Raw genomic sequence first — 21,708 nt, 5'->3', positions numbered from 1 at the left:
TTTGCTTTAGTCCCTCCCTCCATGATGTTTTGCATCTAGCATTCTTCTTCTGAATGGAACAAATAACAAATGCCTTTTGGTCCCATTGTTGTCTGATATGGATGCATCCATTTACAGGCCCATTAAAACTTTAAAAAGTCAGATTTGGGTTTGCTTCAGGAGAGGACTTATATCTTTACTCGGCTGTTTGCCTTTCTATACCAACTTTTAATGCTTTAGCTATTGAGATAAAACAAGAGTCTAATTCAGCATTGAACGGTTATTGATCTTTTTTGTTATTCGATTCCCTCAGGCATGATCTAACTTCATTGTGGACTTCTGTTTTTGTTATTAGATGTTGAATTCTAAAATTTACCCCTTGAAACTGATGGCCACTGTTATTCCAATAAATGGTGATCAAACACTATTATTTGACTACAGCAAGTTTTATTCAATTTGTTAGTAGGCCACCAAGCTTCATAGTACTGTTAGCTAACATTCGTATACACATAGGGGAGGTGGCGGCTAACTCACCGCTCATTCGTACCCTGTGTGATGAACTTGCATTCGTAGAATCGAAGAAGAGGGGCAGAATTTACAAGGAATACATGTGCTGCGCTAAGATTCTGGTTGTTCGGATTTTAAAGGTGCACCAGATGAAGATGTGGAGCTCCCGTTCTGCAAGTACAGGCTATTTGCAACCATAGAATCACTAACCAAGCCGACATCAACGTCATCAAAGTTGAGTGCCCCCCTGATCTTCCGGTTACTAAAAGCAACAAAGCAATTGTCGGGATCGCTAGCTCAGGAATAACTTCTATGTTCAAAAAAAAAAAATTACTACCCAGGGACAGAAGAGAAGAATACCCATTCAAGTGATTATTGATAGCATTTAGGTCCTTCGAAGGGCTCTGAAAAGCATGAGTACTCTCCCCAACACAAGCATAGTAGCTTCTAGAGCTATGCAAGATTAGAGCATCCATCTGTATATGAAAACAAGATCTAATTAATAAAAAAGCGCACAAACTTCTTTTTCTACATAACCACGGATTCAAACTATGTTAACTACTCTTCATTTTTCTTCAAATACTCATGTTCGGCACCAGTCTCATGTATATAGTCATACATGTATATCTAAACATGTTTACAAGGATGTACCCTTCAAAGGAATTCAAAATACATGGAAAACTTGAAAATTTTGATTATACCCATTTAAGAAACACTCATATTAGACACTCAAACCTAAGTCCAAATAACATAGGATAAAGATAATACCAAAGGAAATAGAACAAAGAATTTCCTACAATACCTAGTTCAGTCAATCAAAAAACATAACCCGAGATTCAACTTTTTCTACCAGATTCATTGGACTTAATACCAGAAATTAAAGGTTCTTTTTCATTGGCCTTTTAGTGCTGTACCTTTAGACAGTAAACAATTTCTTGTGCAGCAATCATTTTAAGTAATAAAATAATTTTTTTCCTGCTTGCTCCAGGAGGCTGGTAAAATCTTAAATGTACAAGTCTGGTTTCTAGACATGGAAAATTAGTAACTCAGTGGAGAGGAGAAAAAAGGATTTTAGTACCTTGGATGTCTGCAGTGGAGACACATATACATTGTGGGTTGCAGACACTTTCTTTGGGGACATATCAGGGAGACTTGGAAAAGGAGAAACTTTAGGAGATCCATGGAATGGACCTGATTAGGCAATGAAGATAGAATAAGAAAAATTAGAATGGCCTGCACAACAAGGACAGAATATAACTCCAAAACTTAGGGGTATAATAGTGGAAAAATGAAACATTTACCATCATTACTATTGTTGTTTTCGGCAGTTCGGATTGTTCCTGTAGTTGTTCCAGCAGGACCAAGTTCTCCTAGCAAAGGCTTTATGGAAGGAATGAATATTTCATTGTAGAATGCAATGATATCAATGATATCCTGCCCAGTTCTCTGTTTATAGATCATTAAAATGGTTAAATCTCCTAGAAAAGCAGGGAAAGGAAGTAGAGATGAGATGTTGTACCCCTTTTAGTCGAGCAGATGACCTGTCAACAAAGACACTTTGGAAAACTTGCGGTTTGCATTGTGGTTGCTTCCTATAGTTGCAAATAATTTCTTTGAAAGTCAGACGCAACTGAGAAATCTGCAGGCCATTCATTAAGAAAGTAAGAGGAAGCAATGCAGATAAATTTAACAGTGGCTAAAAAGATCTCATAAGAGGAGCAGACCTTTGCAACTACATAGAAACAACAAAGGATGATCTGATCAATATGACGGTTAAAGAACAGAGAAATCCGCTGGTTAAGAATTTTCTGAAAAAGAGAATAAACACTCTCCCTAATCTGCTGAGACAATTGTAGTCTCTCAACCATGCCATTAATCCTTACAGCAGCCAACTTATTAATCTAAGCAGTGCAAAGCAAGCAACATGTTAGACACGGTGTAGATCATAATTGCAGAACTTAAATCAAATTCAATAGTCAGCACTCAAGGGCAGTTTGCAACGACAAAAATATATCACGGGACATGTACATTTTACATAGTAGGTTTGAACCAGTATAAGCATATAAAAGGCACACCGTAGCTATGTAAGAAAGTCTACTTTATCTTGTATTTTTGATACCTTGCTAAAAAATATATTTATTCCTGTTTCTGCGCACGTTTCTCCTCCACTGCCGGGGTTAGGACGTGTTGGACTACAAAACAAAGACCCCGAAGAAAATTTAGTTAAGCCAATGCAGTTAGTTAGGTTTCTACCTCCCTATAACACACAACACACATTACCTAGCAAATGCAGATAGTAAAGGAGCCTTCTTAAGATTGCTTAATGCTAATAGATGATCCTTCACCGGTGATGTAAAAGCGTTCCGTTCAACCAAAACACTTCTAAACTCTGCACATGGTCTCCTGGGAGACCTGACATCCCCATTTGGTCCTGAAAATAAATAAACAAATAAATAACATGACTATGAAATTAAGTGCAGGATACAATTAAATTTAGAGAAAATCGCCTCAGTGACCAAAAAAAAGTTATAATATACGATTTTAACCAACTTTTTTTGGATTTGCCAAAATGACCAACAAAATCGCAACGCAAAATAAAAATCACAACGCGATCCCCAGAATCGCAAATCAGTTTCCAAAATCGCAACGCGATTCTTGAAAATCGCAATGCGATAGTACAAATTCGCATTGCGATTTTCCAAAATCGCAACGCGAATATGAAAATCGCAACGCGAACACATAAATCGCAACGTGTATCCGTATATCGCAACGCGTATCCGTAAATCGCAAACGATAATACATAAAATCGCAACGCGTATCCGTAAATCGCAACGCGATATTTAAAGCGCCATTATAATCGCTACGCGTATTTTATTTTCAAATTACAAAAACCAATATTAAGACAAAATCCCGTAATCGCAACTCATAACCTAAAACCTAAAATCACAACTCAGTCCCATCTCTATCTCTCACTCTCTACGGCGAAGAAATCCGTCCCCATCTCCGAAGATTTCCGTCCCCATCTCCGGCGAAATCCCTCACAACCATTCACGGTCAGAAATCCCTCACAATATTCAGAAATGGAAAATCAACCTCCGAGGGTTAGTTTTTTTAATTATTTTTATTTTGAAATGTTTGCATTATTGTAGGTTTTTCATATTGAAACTGATGATAAGTTTACTGGTCATTTCAATAATAGATTAACCATTTCACTTAGATTTCATTTCGCGTTACGATTCTGTCGTTGCGATTTTCATTTCGCATTGCTATTCTCTCGTTGCGATTTTCAAGTTAGTATTTGTCTTTGTCTTTGTTCTGTCTTTTGGTTGAAGTAATGCAATCCATTCAAGTTTCAATTTGCAGAAGAGTCGCAACGAGATAAATGAAAATCGCAACGAGAGAATGACTGTCGCAACGCGAAATGACAATCGCAACGCGAAATGAAAATCGCAACGAGAGAATCGCAACGCGAAACCAAAATCGCATTGCGATTTTCATTTCGCGTTGCGATTCTCTCGTTGCGATTTTCATTTCGCGTTGCGATTCTCTCGTTGCGATTGTCATTTCGCGTTGCGATTCTCTCGTTGCGATTTTCATTTCAACCAAAAGACAAAACAGTGTTGCAAATTTTAGTTTCAAGAATAAACTACTACTTTTTATGTTTATTGTTTTTGGTATATCTTCACAGTGTAGTTTTTGGTATATCTAACTTGGTATGTTTATTGTTTTTGTAGAAATTTTTTTCGGCTCAATTGACCTTGAGAAATAAAGTCAGCCTGGCCACTACAATTGCTTCGAAGCTTTCACCTGCTCAAAGACAATTGTTTGAGGAAACCTACTTCGGGCCATGGCTGAGAGTACAGCATCCGGGTGGAGATGCTAATTTGACCCATTTGTGGCTTCAGACCATGACATCAAATCTACCCGACAGTATACAACGTGGTGAGGAAGAGATATGGTTTCATTTTCCACCAGCGTATACTTGTTTTGGGCGGAAGGAGTTCTGCTTAATCACTGGTCTACGATTCGGACACGATGATGTAGGCCGGTACACTCGTCATATCGCCCGCCCATCATGGTTATCCCGGGTTTTTCCGGATGAGTCAATGGAGAAGCCGAACCTACATGTCGACGACCTGAAGAAATTGTTTAATAAGAAAGCTGGTTTCACTCGGATGGATGACGTCGATGTTGTCCGAGTATGCCTTCTACTACTTGTGTATGCCGGCTTTTTAGGCAGAGAGGCCAGACAACCTATTCATCGGGAGCTAATAATTGGTAGAGGACCTGAATGCATTGAATCTGTTTCCGTGGGATTCGTATATATGGAAAGCTACCTGGACTAAGTTGTCGTCTGCCTTTGATGACCGCAAAAGTTTGCGGGGCGATGGGTCCAAATACACTTTGTCATGCTTTGTTTGGGCCTTTAAGGTAAGAATTTCTATATAATGTTTCTAAAATTATAATTAATTATTTAACAATTACTAATTTTGTTATTATATTGTTTGTAGATTTGGATATTCGAGGATTTCCCCAGCATGCGTACATATGCAATAAAAACGTCAAATGATATTCCCAGGGCTATTTCCTGGAAGAGGAAAACTCTGTTGGATTGGGAAGACTTAATACCATATGCGACAATAAATAATGTAAGTTAACACAAATATTTTCATATAATATATAAACAAGTTATTAATAGTAGACGTTTAACTTTGTTTGAGTTTTTATATTTTAGGAGGCCAACATTCCATTACAAAGACTGACACCCACGGAGGAAGAGCTTACCACTGATTGGTGGCAAGCTAGTCAGAGTTTTTTTGATGGCACGGATGATGAGCAGCATCCACTTCCTCCAATTCGAGAGCCATCACCTCACCTAGAGCCATCACCCGATCGACCCGACTATACACCTCTAGAACGAGAGCCATCACCTATCCCGTCACATCATCGAGCCTCTTCTCCACCATCACCTCATGATAGGCGACCGGCAAAGATGCCACGACTCCTATCTCCCTGTTCTCCACCTCCACCTCAACGGGATGAGTCAAGGGAGTTACGTGATGAGGTCAATGCCTTGCGTGAGGAGATCGGTACTCTACGCGATAACGATGGTGCATGGCGTGTGGAGGTGTCAACTTTACGTGGTGAGGTTGCCGCTCTACGTGAGATGATAGTATCGTTGCAGAATGAGGTTCATACTCTACGCAACGAGGTAAGTTTAAGATTTTCCATATTTAACTTAATGATAAATTTACTCGTAATTTCACTTAGATTAGCCATTTCACTTAGATTGCTTAGTAAATTTATTCGGTTGCTGCCAATTCTGCTAAACTGTGTATTCTTTAACACTGTGAAATAGTATTTGTCTTTGTTTTGTCTTTTGGTTGAAAGTAAATTTGTTCGGTTGCTGCCAATTCTGCTAAACTGTGTATTCTTTAACACTGTGAAATAGTATTTGTTTTGTCTTTTAGTTGAAAGTAAATTTGTTCGGTTGCTGCCAATTCTGCTAAACTGTGTATTCTTTAACACTGTGAAATAATATTTGTCTTTGTTTTGTCTTTTGGTTGAAAGTAAATTTGTTCGGTTGCTGCAAATTCTGCTAAACTGTGTATTCTTTAACACTGTGAAATAGTATTTGTCTTTGTTTTGTCTTTTGGTTGAAGTAATGCAATCCATTCAAGTTTCAATTTGCAGAAGAAGAAATAGTTTACTTTCGCAACACGAAACTTAAAATCGTAACGCGAAACCAAAATCGCAACGCGAAATGAAAATCGCAACGACAGAATCGCAACACGAAACCAAAATCGAAACGACAAGATCGCAACGCGAAACCAAAATCGCATTGCGATTTTCATTTCGCGTTGCGATTCTTTCGTTGCGATTTTCATTAATTCAACTGAAAATGTTAAAAGTTCACACATAAAATCCACATAATACAACGTTTGCATTTAAAAATCACCTAAGTTAACAGTCCCAAAAGGTTAAGCCAATTGTGATTTTGATGAGGATCCATATTTTGGTAGAGGAAAAGATGATTTTGATGGCACTGGTGATCCACATGTCAACCTTGTATGACCACTTTCCTTGCACCGACTACATGTCGATCTCTTCTTCTCTTCACCCTTAGACGGTATACGATCGTGACTTTTTGGTCGGCCAGGTAGCCTTCTGTCCATGGCTGGTGGCAAAACTGTTTGTAAGTCATCTGGTATGTCCCACTCAGAAGGATGTGGAATAGGGTAGACAATCTCGGCATAAGTCTGTCGATAAACTTCTGTAGTGTAGCAATCCATAGCGTATGCGCTTGAATCATCTTGGTTTAAATGAAGAGCAACTTTTATAACATGGCCACACGGATAACCAGATGTTTGCCATTTCATACAACTACACGTCTTTGCATTTAGATCGACTAGCACATTTAAGTTATTATCCAGTACTTGAAACAAAGTGTTTGAACATGGTTCAACTCTCCATGACGTTGACTTCACAACACGTTTCGTTATCTTTTTTTCAGTCCATGGTGTAACACGATGTTCCAATGTTCCTATAAATTTAAATAAACAATACTTAGTAAAATATATAAATATGATAAGTTACGAATTCAAAGAAATAATACCTGCATGGTTTCTTTTCTTGTAGTACCACTGTTGAATAGAGGCTCGAAAAAACTCCATTAACATAGTAATGGGTAATTTCCGGGAATGACGACTTAGAGCGTTGATTGATTCTGCACTATTAGACGTCATGAAACCATATCTTGCTCCAAGTTGATGTACTCTTGACCATCTTTCAAACCCGACATCTTCTAGTGTTTGAGCACACTGAGGCAAAACACGTCTTAAACAATTTATATGCTTATTGAAATCCACTTCCCGATAAGCTTTTACAGCCTTCCAGTATGTCCATTTGTGCTTTTTTATACCAGCAGACCTTGATTTTAGATTTCTATACAAATGAACACCACAAAGTCCATGAAAAGCATCTGGGAAACACCTTCTAACAGCGTTGTCAATTGAGTTTGCCCTATCGGATATGATTGTCAGATTGCTAATAGGACCTATGCAATCCCTAAGATGCCTCATAAACCATGTCCATGAATCAGAGGTTTCAGATTTGCCAACCCCGTAAGCTATTGGCAATATCCTATTGTTAGCATCCATGGCTACTGCTAATAAGTTTACTCCAAGGTATCGACCTTTCAAATGTGCTCCGTCAACTATAATAACTGGGCGCATGCAAGTAATAAACGAACGAATCTACAAAATAATATACACAAGAAATATAATCATTTAAATGTGAAATGCATGTAACTAACAAAAATGAGTCAACAAAATTATATTGATTTACTAACCGTAGCACCAATGGCGATAAACAGCAACTCAAAGCGTCCATCTCTATCTGTTTTGATATGAGTTACCGACCCAGGATTTTTCAGCTTTAAATTGTGACAATAAGCCGGCAGTTGGGCAAACGATGCTTCTGGCGACCCTCTCAACAATTCCAAGGCATAACATTTGGCTCTCCAAGCTTGAGAATATGATATACTAATCTTGAACCGAGCATTCATGTCAGTCATAATTTCATGTCCCCGATATACCCTGCCATTCAAAAACATTAACTCAGCCAGAAAACCACCCAACACTTTTTTGTTTGCCTGTCTATGGTGAGGAAAAATTTGGGTTCTTGAACATGTATGTTTATCAATAAAAGTCCTAACTTGAAACATTTCGCAATCTTTTATTCTCTTTGCAATCATTCGCCACATACAGTTTTTGTCAATCATACACCTTGTTTCGAAACGATCTTTGCTTGATTTGTTAACTTTTAGTTGATAGCCATCTTCCACACATTTCGTATACAAAGCTATCTTCAAGTCTTCCTTTGTATCAAAACAATCATCTTTCTTGATACGAATAACTTTTGTGTAACAATCAACTGCTTTCTTTACCAACTCTTCTTCCGGTATCTGAAGTAATTATGGCATATTCCAGTTATACGCCCGTGGCATTTTCTTTTCTTCGGGGATTTTTTTTTCTTCTTTTTCTTCTTCAGGATTATATGAATTACAGAATGGATGTTCAATATGTTCATTCACAGTCGTAACTTCCTCCTCATTATCATCAACAATACATTCTTCGGCAACGGCTGTTTCATCATCAAAATTCGGGTATTGACCAATATCAAAATCATTACACGCAGGGTATGTTTCTTCTTCTGAAACATCATCAAAATCCGTGTATTGACCAATATCAAAGTCCGGATATTGACCAAGACCAAATTTCGAATACTGACTAGTACTCACAATTTTTTCTGTTGGCTCATCATCGTCTAACTGGTCAATACGAAAATCGGAATTTGGTGCTGAAAGTTGATTGGGATTTGGATTAGAGAAAGGTTGTGGGTTTTGAGAAAAACTTAGTTGATTACTACTCGCTACTGACCCAACAATACTACTTCTAGGTTCAACAACATACAATGTAACATCATCTTGTGAAACACTAATGTAAGCAATGAATCGTTCAACATCTTCATTGTCGGTTAACAAATAAACTTTACCATTTCTCTGATAAGATAGCCTAAATCCACTTAGGGGCTCTAAATTCAATTTATTTGAAACACGTAGCATTAGAGTTTCATAAGTTAACTTTTGTAAAGACAATTTTAGTTAAAGATTCATGGGTAAAGGCATATATTGTAAAACACCATGAACATTATCCCATGACCCTCCAAAACACAAATCTATCCAAACATGATCAACATTAGATGATTTCATGGTTGTAAATTAATTTACTAAACAGACGAGCTGCGAAACTAAAACCTGTTGCCGGATTGGGAAGGATGTCGTTGGATATAGGAACGGATGTCGCCGGAGAGAGTGATAGATGGAGATGGAATGAGTTGCGATTTAGGGATTTAGTTTATGATTTCAGTGTTATATACCCAAAATTTCAGTGTTGTGATTTACAGATTCTCGTTGCGATTTACGGATTATCGTTGCGATTTACAGATTCTCGTTGTGATTTACGGATTATCGTTGCGATTTACGGATTATCGTTGCGATTTACAGATTCTCGTTGCGATTTACGGATTATCGTTACGATTTACGGATACGCGTTGCGATATACGGATACGCATTACGATTTACGGATACGCGTTGCGATATACGGATACACGTTGCGATTTACGGATACGCGTTGCGATTTATGTGTTCGCGTTGCGATTTTCATATTCGCGTTGCGATTTTGGAAAATCGCAATACGAATTTGTACTATCGCATTGCGATTTTCAAGAATCGCGTTGCGATTTTGGAAACTGATTTGCGATTCTGGGGATCGCGTTGCGATTTTTATTTCGCGTTGCGATTTTGTTGGCCATTTTGGCAAATCCAAAAAAAGTTGGTTAAAATCGTATATTATAACTTTTTTTTGGTCACTGAGGCGATTTTCTCTTAAATTTAACACTTGAGGAAAAAAACAAATATAATCAAATTCCATAACATAAGTTACTATATTAAACAAGAAAAATGGTATACGAGTCCAAAAGTACTAAAATAAAGCTCAAAATGTTACACACATAAGATTAAGCTACCATTACCTGTTGATGTTTCATGCTTCTGCAAAGTGGGCACTGGAGGAGTACATCCAGTAGAGTTTACATGCATCGCAATTGCATCCAAAGATGGCATTGGCTCTGCCAATAGGCCAAGACGATTTATTTCAGCAGATAGGGCAGGCCTGGCAACTATCAAAGAATTGTACATTGAGGAGCCTTTATTCCACACCATGCTCTCCAAAAGCCTCTCTTCCAAAGAATTTAGAAGCCGCCTCAATTCTCTCGGCAGAGACTCCTCATGTCTAATGAAACTCTCTATCACCTTGCTCAGATCAAAGGCTGTAATACCAGTCCTGTCCAGTACCGTAGGGAACAACATTGTGGCAGTCTTATGTGTTGCCAGCACTAGTTCAGCAGAACAAGCAAGCATACATCTATGAAACCTCTCATTAGTCAATAAAGAGGTCAAGTTAGCTGCATGTAATATTTGTGCCTCTGCAGTACACATAGCTTCCAAAACCCTATAGTATAACTTTAGTGCCTCTAGTCTTCGTTGTTCCATCCATATATTATCCATCAGGTTTACGCTTTGAAGGCTTCCAGTTGCACTACATTCATGATTTCTAGGAAATATCGCCTCCAATATTATATGTGCCCTACATATTACATCATTGGTAACATCTTTATCACAAGATGATAAAAAACGCTGCAACTCAGCTGAAGGTTTTGAAGGAAGAGGACAAATAACAGAACGAAGCCATTTCGCAGTTGTCATTGCAGTGCTGACCGGCGTAGCTGCCATCTTCGCGCTCGGTGGCCCAAGGACACCATTCGCATGAGATGCAGGAGGCCGTTGAGGAGACATTGGGCTAGAGATTGACTTTGATGGTGAGGCCGTTGAATCAAGTTTCCTCTACTCAAAACAGAATAAACAACTTTTTTAGATCAAGGACTACTATGTAAAGCATAAAAACCAAGGGGGAGAATACACTTCCTCAAATTTGAAACAGACCTTGATACCAGTAACATTCATAGCCCCTCCAGACAAGCTCCCTAAACCAAGTAAACTATCTTCTTCATTTACAAAAACCCTCTCATCCAGATCACCTTTATTACAAATTGCATCATCATAATCTGTTTCTAAAATATTCAAATTGGATGAAAGAGATTGTTCCTCCATTAAACCTTCAAAATAGATCAAGCCATCTGCATAAAAAATATAAGATAAACTAAAAGTGAAACTGACGAAAGCATGCCGCCAAAATTGCATTCGTGACTTAATTGACATACCAGTATCAATATTTTCCAGTGTTTCCATTTTGCACTCAGCCGCTGGACATGGCTTTTTTTTCAATATATCTTCAATTAACTTATTTGCCATCTCCATTGTTTTCCTCAGATCATCTTCTGAAGCATCATACGTGTTGCAAAGTGATGCTAGCAAGTCGACACCTTTGTCTCTTTTCTTAACTGAATGATTACATGAAGAAGTCAAGCAGTAAGAAAGGGCAAGGACTAAACAATAGTGAAGAATATTGGAAAAAAAATCAGAGGATCATTTTGGAATCGGACTCTACTAATGCTCTGAAGTGGATAAAAAAAAGATGAGTGAGAGAGAGAAAAACGTAGAGAGAGAGAATTTGAAAGGAAAGTCAGTTCCGGTTGAGTGTTGGTCGGCGTTTATCGATAATCTTAGTAAAAGGGTCTCCCATCGTACGCTTAGGGAATTATTCTTAGTCCATGGTCCTGTTACGAGAGTCTTTATTCCCAGCCAAACTAGAAATCCAAAATACAGATTTTCCACTTTTGCTTTTGTTCATTTTAAGAGGGAGGAGGATCTGAAGAGGGCTGTTGAGGAGTTGAACGGGATTGTGATTGATGGAAGGAAGATCTCAGTTAGTCCTGCCAGATTTAAGGATGAACGTTCAAGGTCAAGGGTGGTGCTTTCTTCTTCAAACAATGTTGTTGGTCAGATTAATGCAGAATCTTCAAAATCAAGAGAAAGAGATAATATTAATAGAAGTAGAAGGGATGATAGATCTTATAGGGATGCTCTGTTGTCTAATGGGAATAGAAGGGGGAACAATGATCTAATGTCTGAGGATATCCAGAGGAGGAATGTCAAGGGAAATATATTTGAGATGCATATCCCAACAGACAGCGCCAACTGGGTGAAGAGGTCGTTAACAGGGATTATCAAATACTCCTTTCAAGTGGAGTTCATTCGGACGACATTATTAAAAGAAGGCCATGATGTTCAAATTGCGAGATGAGGCTATGTCTGGAATTCTTGTGTGATAGTTCTTAAATCTCATGAGGAGATGCTGGAGTTATGGAGTAAGAAGGAAGAAGTTTTAAAACAGTGGTTCGAGCGAGTGGAACCTTTACTGAATGAAACCGGGGTACCAATGGCCTTTTGCATGGCGGAATTAAAAGGTGTTCCTTTGTTATGCTGGAATGAACCCTTCTTCGAGAAATTGGCTGGTAGATGGGGCAGTGTGGTAGATATCCATGATAGTACAAGGAAAAGAGAAGATCTCACAATGGCAAGAATCTTATTGAAGGTGGAAAGTCCTTTTGATGTTCCAGAGGTTATTACTCTTGGATCGTATGGAAGATCATTCAAAGTAAGTATCAAGATTGGATCAGCTAGTGAGTATTCTAGTTCGTTTTTCAGTAATTTTCCGGTGGAGGATTCCGGTGAGATATTTTTTGAAGAGAGGATGTCTGAGAAGGATGAAGACAGATTGTTGTCAGTTCATGGGGAAGGTGAGACTTGCGCAGCAGGGGAAAATCGTTTGTCAGTGGACAATTGGATTGACCAGGGAGTGTTTCGTGTTTCTGGAGGAGCTAGGGAGGACAGACAGCTAGCAAGACTTTCCTTAGATAGGAAAGATATTAAATGTGGTCTGTCAGAAAGTCAGACTGTTGGAAAGTTTAAAGTTGGTGAGTATGCAGGTTTGGGGATTAGAAGTCAAAATTATTCGGCTGATGGATCTCAGGCCCATTCTGAAGACTCTGGGCAGTCTGGGTCAAAATACTTTTCGGGTTTTATTTCTGGGCCAGCATTTACAATTAATAAGTTTGGGGAATTGGTTGAAAACCTTCATTTATCAGGAAAAAGTAGGGGAGTGTCCAAGGTATTGGAAACGAGTCCAATTGTAGAGAAGCCATTTAGTGTAGAGATAGAGCCCGAAGAAGAAAATTTAAGACCGATGGAACAGGTTTCAAATAACAACTCAAGGGGGAGGCAGTTACATCGCTCTAGAAGAGAGTTTACAACAGAGAGTAATGTGCTGGAAACTAGAAGTCTGAGCAATTGTAAAAGGGTATACAACAGGTCGAGGGAAAGAAGATATTGGTATGGGGATTTGTTGAACATCTCGTCTGAAACAGGGGGTGCCGTAGTTAAGCAGAGGGAGCTAGATGTTGATTCCAGTACTAATATTCAGCTCTGTTTATCAGCAGAGAACATTGCTGATGGGAGTCTTTTTCCTTATCTTGACAATGGAGCTGGGGGTGGGAGTGTAGGAAGGGAGATTGAAGGTTACTTTTCAGAAGGCGATTGCTTAAAGTCCAAATCTGGTTTGCTGATTAGAAGGAAGAGAAGAACTAAAAGGATCCTGTATCGTGAAGCCCTCGACCAGGTGAGCATTGATACAGCATCCTCCTCAGCTTTTTCGATTCTGTTGAAAGAAGCGATAGAAACTTGGGAGGTTAGCAAGCTTTTGGGTGTGTCTTTTAAGGAAGGGAAAGAAGCCTTTTTGGATAAAATCATAGCTTTAGAGAAAGGCGTAAATGGGATTAATAAAGGATTGGTTGATTGAGGAGTGTGTTTGCACCTATTTCCTTTTTGAAGATGACAAAGTTATTAATATGTTCATGGAATGTTAGGGGTTTGGGGAAAAACGAAAAAAAAAGGGTTGTTCAGAATTTAGTCTCCAACTTTAATCCTACTTTTCTTTGGCTGCAAGAAACTAAGACTGAGAAATTTAGGAAGTCTTTTTTTAGGAGAAGTGGAATTAATAAACTAAAAGGAATTTTGGAATCTCCTTCAGTTGGATCAGCGGGGGGCCTGTTGTGTTGTTGGGATGACAATGTTTTTGAGCTGGAGAGTCAGTTTGTTAGCAGGAGATTCATAGCTACTTTCGGCAAATTTCGGAGTATTGATTCCAGGTGTGGTTTCATCAATGTCTACGGTCCAGCTGTGGAGGAGGAGAAATCTGGTTTTTTTGAAGAATTAAGCAGTTTTATGAGTGGACAGACTTACCCCATTTGTGTGGGAGGGGATTTCAATGTATATTTACAAGAAGATGAGAAATTGGGAAGGGGTCAAAGTAGGAGTTCAATGGAGATTTTTAATGAGTTCATTCTTCATACGGGCTTAATTGATCTCCCTTTGAACGGGGGTAGGTTCACTTGGTGTAATAACCAAGATAATCCCACTTTTGTAAGATTGGACCGTTTTTTGGTTGATTGTCGTTTCCTAGAGCTGTTTCCGGGCGTTGTGCAGTCGCTTCTACCAAGATCTTTGTCAGATCATACTATAGTTCTGGAGAATAAAGGAGTGGACTGGGGTAGAAAACCGTTTAGATTATTCAATTATTTGATGGATGAGGAGGGTTTTGAGGATCTGGTTGTTTCTTCTTTTCAGAGTGGTAAGGATAGTCAGAATGAGGCAGGCGTTTTTAGTCTGATGAGGAACACCAAACATGCAATTAAAAAGTGGTCTGGGAACAGAGATAAGTATCCAGGTGCTTTGATTTCTGAGTTAGAGAAGAAAAATTCGTTGATAGAGGATGATATTCAACAGAAGCAAGGAATTGTTGACAGTGAGGTATTAACTGAATTGAAAAATCTTAGAGCAGAATTGTGGAAGCTTCACAAGATTCAAGAGCAGATCTGGTTTCAGTACTCGAGAACTAATTGGATTGTTGATGGGGACCGCAATACTAAATACTTCCACACTTGTGCTACGATTAGGAATAAAAGGAATGCTCTACTTGCTTTAAACTTCAAGGGGGAAACAGTTGAAGACCCAACTGCAATTAAGGCCATAGTTAAAGAGTATTTTTTTAAGATCTATAATGAACGAACTACTTTAGAAATTGATGATTTGAATCTGGATTTTCCCAGAATTTTCTTGGAGCAGAAGCAGTTCTTAGAACAGGAGTTTTCTGAGGAGGAAGTGTGGGATGTGGTGAACTCTTGTGGCAGCAACAAAGCTCCGGGTCCTGATGGCTTTAATCTGGGATTTTTCAAGAGGTTTTGGCAGGTCCTTAAGGTAGATATTATGAAATTCTTTCATAATTTTTACTTGGGGAAGGAATGGGAACATGGAGTAAATCACACATTCATCACTCTTATTCCTAAGATTTCTAACATTGGTGGTCTGGACGATTTTAGACCTATAAGCCTTGTTGGTGGATTGTATAAGATACTCTCGAAATGTCTGTCAAGAAGACTTAGGAGCTGCATTTCAGATTTGATCAGTCCAAGTCAATTCGCTTTTATCCCTGGTCGGCAAATCCTGGACTGTTCTCTTATAGCAAATGAAGGGATTGACTTTTGGAGGAAGAATGGTTTAAAAGGGTGTGTTTTTAAGGCTGATTTCAAGAAGGCATATGATACTCTTGACTGGCCTATTTTGTTCAGAATAATGAAGGAAATGGGCTTTGGTTCTAGATGGATAGGTTGGATTTCGAAATGTGTCACTTCAGCGACTGTTTCAGTTTTGGTGAACGGAGTTCCTACTGAGGAAATTCCTATGGCGAGGGGTCTTCGGCAGGGCTGTTCCTTGTCTCCATTGTTGTTCAATATAGTTGGGAAACTCTTGAATCTATTAATAGCGAAGGCTGTTTCAGGAGGGCTTTTTTCGGGATTGGTCATTAGAAAAGAGGAGAGGAATTTTAATTTAACTCATTTGCAATTTGCTGACGACCTTATTATGTTCTGTGGGGCGTCGGAAAAACAGATCTTGAATGTAAAGAGGGTTCTTCGGGTGTTTGAGATTATTTCTGGTCTCCAGCTGAATTTAAAGAAGTGTAAATTATTTGGAGTGAACTTAAAGGAAGAGGAAGTTAAGGATTGGGCAGCTATGATTGGATGTTCAGTGGGCTCTTTTCCCTCAGAATATTTGGGACTCCCTCTAGGTCCACATAGGAACTCCAACGTTCTATGGGATCCAGTGGTTCAAAGCTTTAATAAGAGGTTAGCGGGCTGGAAAGGCTCCTCTCTGTCACTGGCAGGCAGGCTAGTTCTAATTAAATCAGTTCTATGCTCACTCCCTATATACTTTTTGTCAATGTTCAAGGTTCCAGCTTCAGTTTACAAGACTCTAAATTCTATCATGTCAAATTTTTTATGGGGTGGTGGTGATGGGAGAAAGAAGATACATTGGGTAAGCTGGTCCGATGTTTGTAAACCAAAAATTGAAGGAGGCTTGGGGGTTCCTAATTTAAAGGTGGTGAATAGGGCACTTTTGGAAAAGTGGGCTTGGAGGTTTGCTATTGAGAGGGAGGCGGTTTGGAGGGAAATGCTCTGCATCAAATATAAATTGGATCCTTCCTTGATGCAGTTTGACAGTAAAGTCTCTCCTAAACTTTCATGGATGTGGAGAGATGTGGTGAGAAATCATTATAATGCTGATTCGTTGGGCTGTAGTATCAGAGGTAAATATAGCTTTAAAATTGGCAATGGGAGGAACATTCGGTTTTGGCAAGACAATTGGACAATGGATCATCCTTTGATGGTATTGTTCCCTAGAATATTTTCTATTGCAGTGAATAAAGAAGGAAGATTATCTCAGTTTGGGGAGTTCAGTTCAGGGGGTTGGATTTGAAACGTTCAGTTGAGGAGAGAGTTGAATGACTGGGAATTTGAGCAATGGGCAAATTTGATGGTTGTTATCTCTGATTTTTCTATTTCTGCTGATGCCACTGATGGACTGTTTTGGAAGGGGAATGGGGAAGGGGTTTTCACTGTGAAATCATGTGTCAATCTATCTTATTCGGGTTCTCCCGATTCAGAGGAAGCTAAATTTTGGAAGTCTAATGTTTGGAGGGGTCTGTTGCCTCCAAGAGTTGAGACTTTTCTTTGGCAAGTTATCTTAAAGAAGTTGGCGGTCAAGACAGCTCTGGTTAAGAGAGGTGTTCGGGGCATAAATGATACTTTGTGTTCTTTCTGTAATCTTGAAGAAGAGTCTTCATCGCATTTATTTTTTTCCTGTTCGGTTGTTTGGCCAATTTGGATGAAATTCTTGGGCTATTGGAATTTTCAGTCGGTTTTTCATGCAGATGCTAAAAGATTCCTATTGGCTTGGAATGACTTGAAGACCAACTCTCTTATCTGGCCATTTATTCCTGGAGCTGTTCTATGGACAATTTGGAAGACCAGGAATTTTATAGTGTTTGAAGGAGGGAAGCTTGATCGAGCAGAGATTTTCTTTCTAGCTAGGTGCAGGCTTGCTTCATGGTTTCTAGCTAAGGAAACTCATGTTACTATTTCCAAGGATGATATTATTGCTGACCCGTCCATAGTGGATTCCTACTCGTCCCATTCTAATCGGGTTTCAATCGTGTTTCCTTGGTCCCCTCCTCCAAAAGGGTTTGTTAAACTTAATGTGGATGCGGCTATCTCGAGTGATTGGAAGAGGAGTGGCTTAGGTGGTATTTTGAAAGACATGTCTGGTTTGATTCTTGGCTCCTTCAAAGAGCCTGCTGGTCCGGGGCCCCCAACTTTAATGGAATTGAAGGCTATCCTAAAGGGTTTAGATTTTTTTGAATCTACTCGTCATAGGGTTAAAGATAGATTGATTATTGAGAGTGATAGTCAGGTGGCAGTTGGTTGGATTAAGGATGTGGTCTCTTGTCCTGTTGTTTATGTTCAAATAGTTAAAGACATTATTCAAAAGCTTAGTGTTTTTGAAGGTTTTATTAGTTGGGTTAGTAGGACAGCCAATATAGAGGCGGATGTCCTAGCTAAGGCGGGTATTGGTTGAATTATGCTCTGTTAAGGGCTGTTTCTTTCTGGTTTTGTATCTCTTGAGGGAGACTGGTTTGTATTACTTTGTTATATTTGAGTTTAATGAATCCTAGGGCACTCCTTTCCTCCTTGTGTGGATTAAGGAACTATTTTTAAGTTCCGTTAATCACCAAGGGGGTTTTATTGAGGCCTTTTATTCCTATAAAAAAAAGAATATTGGAAAAAATAAAAGAAAAAGACCAGCAAAGAATCACAATGCATTCTCTTTATCAAAGCTATTAAGGAGGGAATTGATTATTTCTATTCATCGGGTTGGTTTAAGAAGGGAAGACTTATTATCGAAAGTGATTCAAAAAGTGCAGTGGATTGGATTAAGAACCAACAACCTGCCCCTACTTCCTTGCGCGATCTGATACAGGAAATTGGGGCTCTTATTTATGCTTTGGACGCTGTTCTTAGGTGGATTCCTAGGAGCTGTAATATGGAGGCTGATAAGTTAGCTAAGCAGGGGATTGGTTGATTGTCTGTAGATTTTTGGTTTGTATGTTTTCTGTTTTCTCGGGCAAAGTACAAGCTTTGAGTCTGTAAGGGTGGTGGTAGTTTTGTAAGAGGTAAACCAATCAGGTATCTAAATTGGTTTACCCAAGCCAGTGGTGTTGGTTATGGTTGTTTTTGGGTGTCTTCTGTTTTTCTGTTTTTGAAGGGGTGATTTTCTGGTTGTATCTTATGTAATTTCAGGTGTTGAATAAATTCCTAAGGCACTCTTTTCCTCCTTCCGCTGATTAAGGAGCTTCTTATAAGCTCCTATAATCAAGAAGTGGGTTTTTAACGAGGCCTACAATTCTTATCAAAAAAAAAAATTGACTGCCATAAAAGAGCAGAAAATACCAAAATGTGGAGAGTCACTAATCTTGAAGTTCCTGAAGCGAATTGGAACATGTATAATCAAAATAGCCTGTTAAAAATCACATAAACTGTAAGAAAATATTAACCATTGCATTATTGCTTGATGCTCTAGCAATGTTCAAGGATAGAGTGAATCAAAGACGAGCATAGTTGAGTTGAATCTTTCGAAGCACATTTAAAAGTAACTTTCAAGGTTTGCATTTCGTTTGAAAATTATTAAAGTAATCCACTATCTGTACTACTATAAAAAGAACACGGTTCCCTAGAAAAAAGGATGAAATGTTATTCCTTAGTAAAACCAAGTCTGCCTTACTACAATCAACTAGTAAGAAAGCAACAGGAAAGCATAACTGACCAGTATAGAAACAAAACCATTTGTGCTCGTCACTAGGTCTTTAAAACGGCTGAATGCATGCACACGGAGTGCCAAAAACAGTAACCACCCAAAACGATGGCACTCTGATAAATAATCTGGCAAATTGGTAGCATTTTGCTTCTTGTCAATATTTGCATCACTTGTCAAGAAGAGTTCCCAGAATGCACGCTTGTATGACCTTTTATACCATTTAATATAAAGATGCAGATGTTATTTACTTTACAAAGTGGAAAATTATACAAACTAACCAGAAAAATAAGATTTTGAGGATACAGTTGATTGAAGGAAAATACTGTAAATTATAGCCATGTAACATCCTTATGAGTCTGGAATTAGTGTCCTAGCCGCGTGTGTGTGTATTGTTTGGGGTGGGGGGGGTGCTCTTGCATATTCAAGAAAACATAAGCACTGCGAATCTGAAACCTTGTAAAACATAAATATAACTCTTTACTAGTGTGATTTCATGCATTTACAAGTAATCCAATCAAATTTAGCAAATCTATTTCTATTAAGATAAAAAGAGAAATGCTAATTCCATTACAAAGCTATTTAGACATATCATCTTATAACCTAGAATAGGTTATAAAGAAGGGCACGTACTTGCTTATAAGGCTCAAGTGCAAAAAAATTGGTCTCCATCTCCTTAGCCTAATTGATAAAAGTACCATAAGCAGAGTGTCAAATAGCAGAAATGTGGCCAGAAAATTAATATATATATATATAAAAGAAAACAAGTTAATACATAAATCCATATTCTTTCAATACCTCAAGTCTACTCTCCCAATCTTCACCATACATGTTACTTAAAACAGCACCAGCTTTTACTACAAACTGAGGCAACTCTTTAAGAAAATCCACAATACTACAAAACAAAATAAAAACTCGCTGTCATTGAAACAGTTACCAATCAGAAAGACTACCATTGTGTACATAAAATTAACAGCATCATACTTCAGCTTTGTAGCTCTCAATATCTGGCATAATGAAAACCCATTTTTGTCAGACTCATGTTGCATACTTTCTTCAATGTTTTCACTCAGCTGCTTGAGCGAATATAAAACAAATGAAAACCAAAATTGCTCTGCTTCTTCCATCTAATACAGAATAAATGCAACAAAGTCAGTTCATCTAAATGCAATTCTCTTTTGTAAATTTACTTAAGGAAGTTAAAGAAAACCACCATCCAGCTACCAATTGCCGAAACATTTGAGGATAAAAGGTGTTTTGTTTCTTTGAATAGCTTCGTAGCATTTGAGCAAGCTTTCTCATCCATAGATAACCCATTCTGGAAACCATGAAAACAAAACACTGAAAACCCACACACACAAAGAAATAAGTATTTGAAATAATACTACTGAAAAGAACACATCACTACCTTGCACAAATCAGTGAATCTAGCTTCAATGCCATCGCCATCCGTGCTACCAGAAGCTGTTACTGAAGGCTTCATGTCTTCCATATTCATCAATTTCCTAAAAGTAGATTTTGAATCCCTCATACATTTCTAACATTAAACTTAAAATCAGCATATTCAAGATTAAGCAAGCTATTAAAGTCACTAATTATCAAAAGAATACAAACACAATTTCACTATAAAATTTTCATTTTAAGAAATCTACAAATACATAACAGCAACTTAAGCCTCCACTGCAAAATAAAATTGTATGCCAAAATTTTCAATTTTTTTAGCTATCGTACAAGGAAAAATAAAAAGGAAGGATAAAAATCATTTATAGTTCAGGAAATGGAGAATTGATTTTGAAGAATGCCAAGTGAAAAAGTTAAAACTCAAGTAAAATAAAGCTTACAAAATTCAAGCTTAAATTCGGTTGGAATCCGGGATCTACAGAGGTAACAGATCCAGAGAAGCGAAACCCTAGCTCCTAATCTACCACCCAAAACACAGCGTTTTGAACGGATCAAGAAGAAGAAAACCCAGTAAGAAAGAAAATAATAATTTTTTCCAATCTTAGTTAAGAACAAAAGAACCCTAATTTTTTTATCTTTTATTTTATTGTATTTTTCTCTCTTTTAACTTTGGATCTCTTTGTTTTTTTGGGGGAAAAAAGGATTTTTCTCTTTAGCGCGGGAAAATTAACCAACATAACATCATGGTAGACATTCATCATGCACATGACATTCGTCGCTATCCAATCACAATTTGACACGTCATAATCTGCCACTGGAATTTACCGCCAAAATTGTTTAACGTCTAGCCGTGACGAAGATTCCCTCTTGGGTAAAGATTCGTAAAAAAGAAGTTTTAAATTTAAAAAATGTTTTGAATCTCATGTTTTTTTTAGTTTCGATATTATTTAATTTTATTTTTTGAATTTAATTATTGATATTCGATTTATTATTCGATTAATTCAAATTATATACTACAAAGATAAGAACGATTTTAT

The 21,708-nt window shown here is 38.0% G+C and overlaps 1 pseudogene; it reads right to left on the bottom strand.

The window, feature by feature from the left end:
• Positions 1–370: 370 nt before the first annotated feature.
• On the bottom strand, positions 371–21,336 carry LOC120119652 (annotated as a pseudogene).
• Between the last annotated feature and the right edge of the window lie 372 nt (positions 21,337–21,708).

This window comes from Hibiscus syriacus, unplaced genomic scaffold (assembly GCF_006381635.1).
Source record: "Hibiscus syriacus cultivar Baekdansim isolate YM2019G1 unplaced genomic scaffold, ASM638163v2 tig00110332_pilon, whole genome shotgun sequence".
Classification (NCBI taxonomy): Eukaryota; Viridiplantae; Streptophyta; class Magnoliopsida; order Malvales; family Malvaceae; genus Hibiscus; species Hibiscus syriacus.
Note: the sequence above shows the minus strand (reverse complement) of the source record. Positions and strands in the feature narration are given on the sequence as shown.